At 36.7% G+C, this 7,502-nt stretch overlaps 1 protein-coding gene across 13 annotated transcripts in view; it reads right to left on the reverse strand.

Annotated features, from left to right (window-relative positions):
- Positions 1 to 7,502, reverse strand: part of LOC106882686 (vitamin D3 receptor) — a 761,413-nt gene that overhangs the window by 217,024 nt on the left and 536,887 nt on the right. The gene's annotated exons all lie outside the window — the stretch shown is intronic.

The following is a 7,502-nucleotide window of genomic DNA, read 5'->3' on the forward strand; positions in this document are numbered from 1 at the left end:
GAAATAAGAATTTCTAACTTCCGGTCAGTCATTGTTATGATCGGCCATTATTATGATTGACCGTTGACTGAACACTATTCAATTTTTTTTCTCCGTGTTTTTCTCCTTGTCTCCGTATTCTTTCTGTTGAAGAGCGTAGCTTGAAACGTCAAAGACTTTCCGTATTCCCGAGCGTCATACTAATATATACTTTTGTTATTTACACCACCTGTCCTCGTCTGTTGTTATTTTTTGTATATTCTCCCCTATGTATATATATATATATATATATTTATGTGGTCTTGGTGTCTGTGTTTGTCCCCTGCCACCGTTGCTTGACAACCGATGTTTGTGTGTTTATGTCCCTGTAACTTAGCAGTTTGGCAAAAGAGACTGATAAAATAAGTACCAGGCTTACGAAGAATAAGTCCTGGGATCGATTTCTTCAACTAAAAGGCAGTGCTCCAGCATGGCTGCAGTCAAATGACTAAAACAAATAAAAGAATAATACACACACACACCCAGGTCAAGATGGCAGAGTAGATGAGGTCTTGCACTAGCTACATGTAGATTGTGAATTCAAATCTCCAGCAGGAATTTCATTGGGCCTCAGGACAATATGCTGTACTCTACATTGCCTCAGTTAACTAATGGTGATGGCAATTGTGATTGTAGTTGTGGTGGTGAGTAGTGGTGGTAAGTGGTGGTGAAAGTAGTAGTGGTGGCACTGAAAACATATGGTTTATAATGGTAACAACAAATAGGAGAATGATAACCACAATATTAACAAAATGATAGGAAAACAAAGGATTGTGAAGATGATATTGATAATGAGGATGATGACAATGACAAAATGATGCTGATGAAGAAGATGCCAGCAATGCCAATTGCAATAAAGTCAATGATACTTCTGACAATTATGATAAGGATGTTGATGATACTAATAATGATTATTATGATTATGTGAGTTATAATGATAGTTACGACGACAACACAAAATGATGATGATTACAAGTCAGGAGGAGGTGGAGGAGCAGATTATAGTGATGGTGTATGCTGCTGCTACTGCTGAATTAGAATTGTGATAGAGATGTACAAAAGATGCTGGATAATGATGGTATTGATGATGATGATAATTGTTTGGATTCTATTCATGACAATCATAAAAGTGATAAGAATGAGGTGGGTAAGTTGAAACCGTGTGCTGGTGACAGTAATATTTAATAATGATACAGAAACATTGCTGGTGATGAAGATACAGATGAAAACTCAGAGGAGTAGAGTAAGCATGGAAGAAGAATTTATCATTAACACTATTTGATGATGACAATAATTACTCCCTACACCACCACCACCACCACCACCACCCATTTTATTTTGATTGATTTTGTTTTCATTTTTGTTTCCTACAAAATTTATTGATTTCAATTCTCCCCACCCCACCCCACCCCACCGAATTCACTCCCTTATGATGCTTGCCAAGTTTAAGTTTACTGAATAGATATGCAATCTTTCAACATGACAAACCATATAGAATAACAACATGAATAATAATAATTTTTGATATCATTATCACTGACATTAATATTGTTGATAATAATGTTAATGGTGACAACAATATTAATTTGAAAATAACATTGCTTGTGGTGGAGTGGTGTAGCAGTAGCAGTGGTTTTTGTGGTAGTAGTAGTAGTAGTAGAAGCAGCATGCTGAATAATGTTGATTAGAAATAAACAGAAATTCTTGAAACTGCTTAAACTCCATAGATCAGCATAAACAAGTATACTTTCATAAAATCATGAAAACAGTTGTTTCGAAAGAAATGAGATATTATTAAGTAAATGTAGACTACACTGTCTCAAAAAGTAAACTGGAAAAATAATAGCAACAAAAGCAGATCACAAAGAAACAAAAGATAGATAACTTAAGATAAATAAATTTGTGGCAGTTTCAAACGAAATAATTACAAAGCATGTTTGCTAGAATTGTTATGCAAACTAGCAATTTTCAGTGTTTTATTGAAGTAATCAATTCAACTTAGAATTATAAGCTGATGAAGAAAGGTTATTGAAAGAAATAAAAGCAAACCAAATTGAGGAAAAACAAAGCTAAAGAAATGGTGGAAATTTATAACTACTAACCACCATATATATCATTACACTGCAATGATATAATAATAGCAATGATAACAGAGGCTTTATAAGTATCCATTGGCTGGATACTAGTAGTATATACTTGACTGTTGAAACTGGTTCTCAGAATAGTTTATGTTTAGTTGAAAGGAATCAGAAGTAAAACTATTTATTCTCGATATAATTGTTATTATTTTGGTTGCTGTAATTTAAGCCTGTGGAATGGTTATAAATGGTAGAGCATTGGATTAAATGCCTTAAATGCTTTGCATTATTTAATTATGAAGAGTGGTGTATTGGTAGAAATTGTAGAGCCACAAGATAAAATGTCTTTTGGTATGTAGTTAAGTCTGTTTACATTCTAAATTCAAAACCTATTGAGGTCAATTGTACCCAATGTTTTAAAATGAAGTACTAGTCAAGTGCTGGGTGTTGATTGAATCTACTATACCCACTCCTCCCAAAATTTGTGGCTTTTTGCCAATGCAAGAAATTATGATTTTATTTTACATAGGTTGAGAAATGCATGAAGAATTTGCTTTCTTCAAAAAGAATTAGAAATATTTTCGAAAACATGCATAAAAATAATTTAAGCTTAACAATACTGTGTGAGAATTCCCTGTCAATACTAATGAATCTCAATATTGCTACTTTTTGGAATATACCAATAGTTATTCATATAAGGTGTTGGCTTGTTGTTGTTGTTGGCACTCCGTCGCTTACGACGTCGAGGGTTCCAGTTGATCCGATCAACGGAACAGCCTACTCGTGAAATTAACGTGCAAGTGGCTGAGCACTCCACAAACACGTGTACCCTTAACGTAGTTCTCAGGGATATTCGGCGTGACACAGTGTGACAAGGCTGACCCTTTGAATTACAGGCACAACAGAAACAGGAAGTAAGAGTGAGAGAAAGTTGTGGTGAAAGAGTACAGCAGGGTTCGCCACCATCCCCTGCCGGAGCCTCATGGAGCTTTAGGTGTTTTCGCTCAATAAACACTCACAATGCCCGGTCTGGGAATTGAAACTGCGATCCTATGACCGCGAGTCCGCTGCCCTAACCACTGGGCCATTGCGCCCCCATATAAGTAGTATGTCAATATCTTTACAGAAGTGGTTGTATATTATTCTTGTAGCAGAAATAAGATGAGGGACACATCGCTAAACCAAAATAATGTTTTTAAATCAATGGCTTGGTCAGTATAATTTCTTAGCTTTTCAGTTTACTTCTGCACAATATTATAATCTTTGGGGTTTGTTGTGTCCATAATTATAGTACACCATTGTCATTTTTATCAAAACAAAAAATAATAATAATGTTGGGATGATTGTGTGCTGCCTGATGACTTGCCTCTTTGCCCACATTCGTGAGATTTTCACATTACAATTTTTTAAGATAGGGGAGGGCTCATATGAGTGCTATAGTGATATTTTCTCAAAGGTGCTGAAATTAGATTATCAGGTGTACACAGAGCAGCTTTGCTATGTTATTGTGTTACCAAGCATATTTTGTCAGAGCCAGTGTAGGATATTTTGATACAATGAAGTGTTTTGTTTCAAAAATAGACTGAACAGGCAACATTTGTTATCAATATTCTAGAAATTGTGAACATTCATTTCAGTATATTTAATGATGATAGCTTGTGTTTGTACAACAAATGTTGATGCTAATGCCATCCCAATCAGATTGGATATGTTCATTCAGGCTGAAATTATTTCTTATATATGGAGTAGCATTCCATATTATTGTTGTTGCTGTTATTATTATTATTATCATCAAGGTAAAGAGCTGGCAGAACTGTTAGCAGGTTGCACAAAATGCTAAGTGGCATTTCATTTTCATCTTTAGGTTCTGAGTTTGGATCCCACCAAGACTGACTTTGACTTAGGATCAATAAAATCAGTACCACAAGAACAGGGGTTGATATAATTGATTTGCTCTTTCCCATCACACATTGCAGGCAGAATCATTAGCATGCTGGACAAATTGCTTAGCAGCACTTCTTCTATCTATTTATGTTCTGAGTTCAAATACCAGTGTGGTCATCTTTGCCTTTCATCCTTTCATGGTCAATAAAATAAGTATCAACCACTGGGGTCCATTTAATCAACTAGCCCACCAAATTTTCGAGCTCTGTGCCTACAGGAGAAGGGATGATAAAAGGCGATGAGCTGACAGAAGCGTTAGCATGCCAGACAAAATGCTTAGCAGCATTTCATACATTTTTATGTTCTGAGGTTGACTTTACCATTAATCCTTTCAGGATTGATAAAATAAGTACCAGTCAAGCACTGGCATCAATGCAATCAAATAACTTCACTCCATCCCCACAGAAATTTCAGCCTTGTGCCTATAGTACAAAGAATTTGGGGATTCTATTTATTTATTATTTATTTACTCTTTTACTTGTTTCAGTCATTTGACTTTGGCCATGCTGGAACACCGCCTTTAGTCGAGCAAATCGACCCCAGGACTTATTCTTTGGATGCCTAGTACTTATTCTATCGGTCTCTTTTGCCGAACCACTAAGTTACGGGGACGTAAACACACCAGCATCGGTTGTCAAGTGATGTTGGGGGTACAAACACACACACAAACACATATATATATATATATATACGACAGGCTTCTTTCAGTTTCCGTCAACCAAATCCACTCACAAGGCTTTGGTTGGTCTGAGGCTATAGTAGAAGACACTTGCCCAAGGTGCCACGCAGTGGGAATGAACCCGGAACCATGTGGTTGGTAAGCAAGCTACTTATCACACAGCCACTCCTTTCTTTACTTTCTATTTTATATCCTTTGTTATATCCTTTAATGTGATAGTATCTCCCCTTGATTAATGCTAACTCCACATGGTTTTGTAATTTTTTTTGTTTTGTGCTGTAACTCATCCTTTGATATTGTCCTCCATGTCTTGGGTCCTTGTGGTCAATAAAAGAAATCGTCATTATTACTATTTTTATTATTAAGTCAGCAAGCTGGCAGAATTGTTAGCATGCTGGGTGAAATGCCTAGCAGTATTTCATCTATCGCTATGTTCTGAGTTCAAATTCAGCTGAGGTCAACTTTACCTTTCATCCTTTCAGGGTTGATAAATAAAGTACCAGTGAAACACTGGGGTCGATGTAATCGACTAGTGTCCTCTCCACACATTTGAGGCCTTGTACTTCCAGTAGAAAGAATTATCGTTATTATTAAGGCGTTGAGCTGGTAGAATTGTTAGCATGCTGAGCAAAATGTTTAGCAGTATTTCACCTGTTGCTACATTCTGAGTTCAAACTCCATCTAGGTTGACTTTGCCTTTCATCCTTTTGGAGTCAATGATATAAATACCAGTTGAGTACTGGAGTCAATGTAATCGACTAGTCCCCTCCCTAAAAATTTCAGGTCTTGTGCCTATAATAGAAAGGATTATTCATCATCATCATTGTTCTTTAACTTCTGGCATGGGTTGGACAGTTTGACTGAGGGCTGGCAAGCCAGAAGGCTGCACCAGGCTCCAATCCATCTAGCAACGTTTCTACAGCTGGATGCCCTTCCTAACGCCAACCACTCTGAGTGTGTAGTCGATGCTTTTTATGTGCCACCAGCATGGGACCAGTCAGGTGGCACGAGCATGACCACGCTCGAATGGTGCTTTTTATGTGCCACTGGCATGGGTGCCAATCAGGTGGTACTGTCATCGGCCACGACAATGACTTCACTTGCCTCAACAGGTTTTCGCAAGCGCAGTTTATTGCCCAATGATAGATTATTATTATTTCTAGAAATAGTTTTTGCGACTTTCTACTACAACACCACTATGCCTCTAGTATTTTTTGTAGTGGGTGTGTGTGTGTGTGCGTGTGTGTGTGAAATAAAGACATGTTTTAGAATATTACATCAGTTTTGCTTCATTGTGGGGGTTAGCTTCATGTTTCTGGTGCTATCTGTCATGTAGGGGATGTGCAATATGTGTTGCATTATTTTGTTGGGTAGAGACGGGGTTTTGTAAGTGCTGCATTCTTGGTTGCAGGTGGTTTGCATAGCAGAAATTGAAATTGTATATCATTTATGTAGCATATGCATTGTATTATTTTATGGGGTGGTTATCATACGGGGTCTGAGTACAAAATGTGTACTGTTTGAGATGTGCTATTGAAATGAAAATTTACTGTGTATGATGTAGGCTATTATTTTTGTATAAGGCTTGTATGCTTTTGTTCCTATTTTATTTCAATTTTAAAACACTTGCATTTTAATAGATATGATGGTACTAGTATTACTTGCACAAGTGGTTAATACATAAATTTATCATGATCATCACAATCGTTATTTGTGCTGCACTGTGAACAATGTTACACACTTAGATTTTCATTTAGTGGCAAATATGCTAAGTAAAGTAGAGACAGCTCACTCCCATATAAAAAAATAGCATGCCCCTTTTCTTCACAAGCATTGTTGAGATCAAAACTTCCAGTGAGAAAACTTTGTGAAGGGTGGGTTGTGTTGAGCTGATTTGCCCTAGATATATTATGTAAAGATAAAAGTTTTCAGTTCTGGTCTAGTGATACATGCCTGCACATTTAAATGTAAATAAATATGCATGTGTGTGCGTGTCTGGGTGAAGACTAGGTTTACACATAAGATATGTACATAGACAGTTATATGCAAACATTGTTATCATCATCAACAATTTAAATTTGCTTTTCCATGCTGTAATGAAATAGATGGATTGTTAGGGTCTGTGTTTTATATTCAGGATTACTGCCCAGCCTCAACACAAGTTAAAGACCATGATTCACTCATACCTTTCATTTTTGCTATGGTTTCTACAACAGGAAAGATGCCTTTCTTATTACCAAGCATTTTATAGAATGCACTAGATGCATTTTATTGTGATACCAGCTCTAGCAAGGTTGTCTTGTCCCTGGCAAGACTACAGAGTCCATTTTATGTCAAGCTGTCCCCACTCAATCAATGACTGCATATTAATGTGTGTGTGTGTGTGTGTGTATATATATATATATATATATATATATATATATATGTGAATAAGAGATAAAAATGAAGTTGCAACAATAGAGCAATACTTTTTTGTTTTTGAAGCTGGAACATCAGAAGTCATTGCTCCAAGTTGTTCATTGCTGATCATTGGTTGACAAATGGAATTTGGTATATATTAAACATAGCTGTAAAACATTTTCACAAATGACCAATAATCAGGGCGCAGGAATGGCTGTGTGGTAAGTAGCTTACTTACCAACCAAATGGTTCCGGGTTCAGTCCCACTACGTGGCACCTTGGACAAGTGTCTTTTACTATAGCCTCGGGCCGACCAAAGCCTTGTGAGTGGATTTGGTAGACAGAAACTGAAAGAAGCCCGTTGTATATAAATGTGTATATAT

The sequence above is a fragment of the Octopus bimaculoides genome, chromosome 2, assembly GCF_001194135.2.
Source record: "Octopus bimaculoides isolate UCB-OBI-ISO-001 chromosome 2, ASM119413v2, whole genome shotgun sequence".
NCBI lineage: Eukaryota > Metazoa > Mollusca > Cephalopoda > Octopoda > Octopodidae > Octopus > Octopus bimaculoides.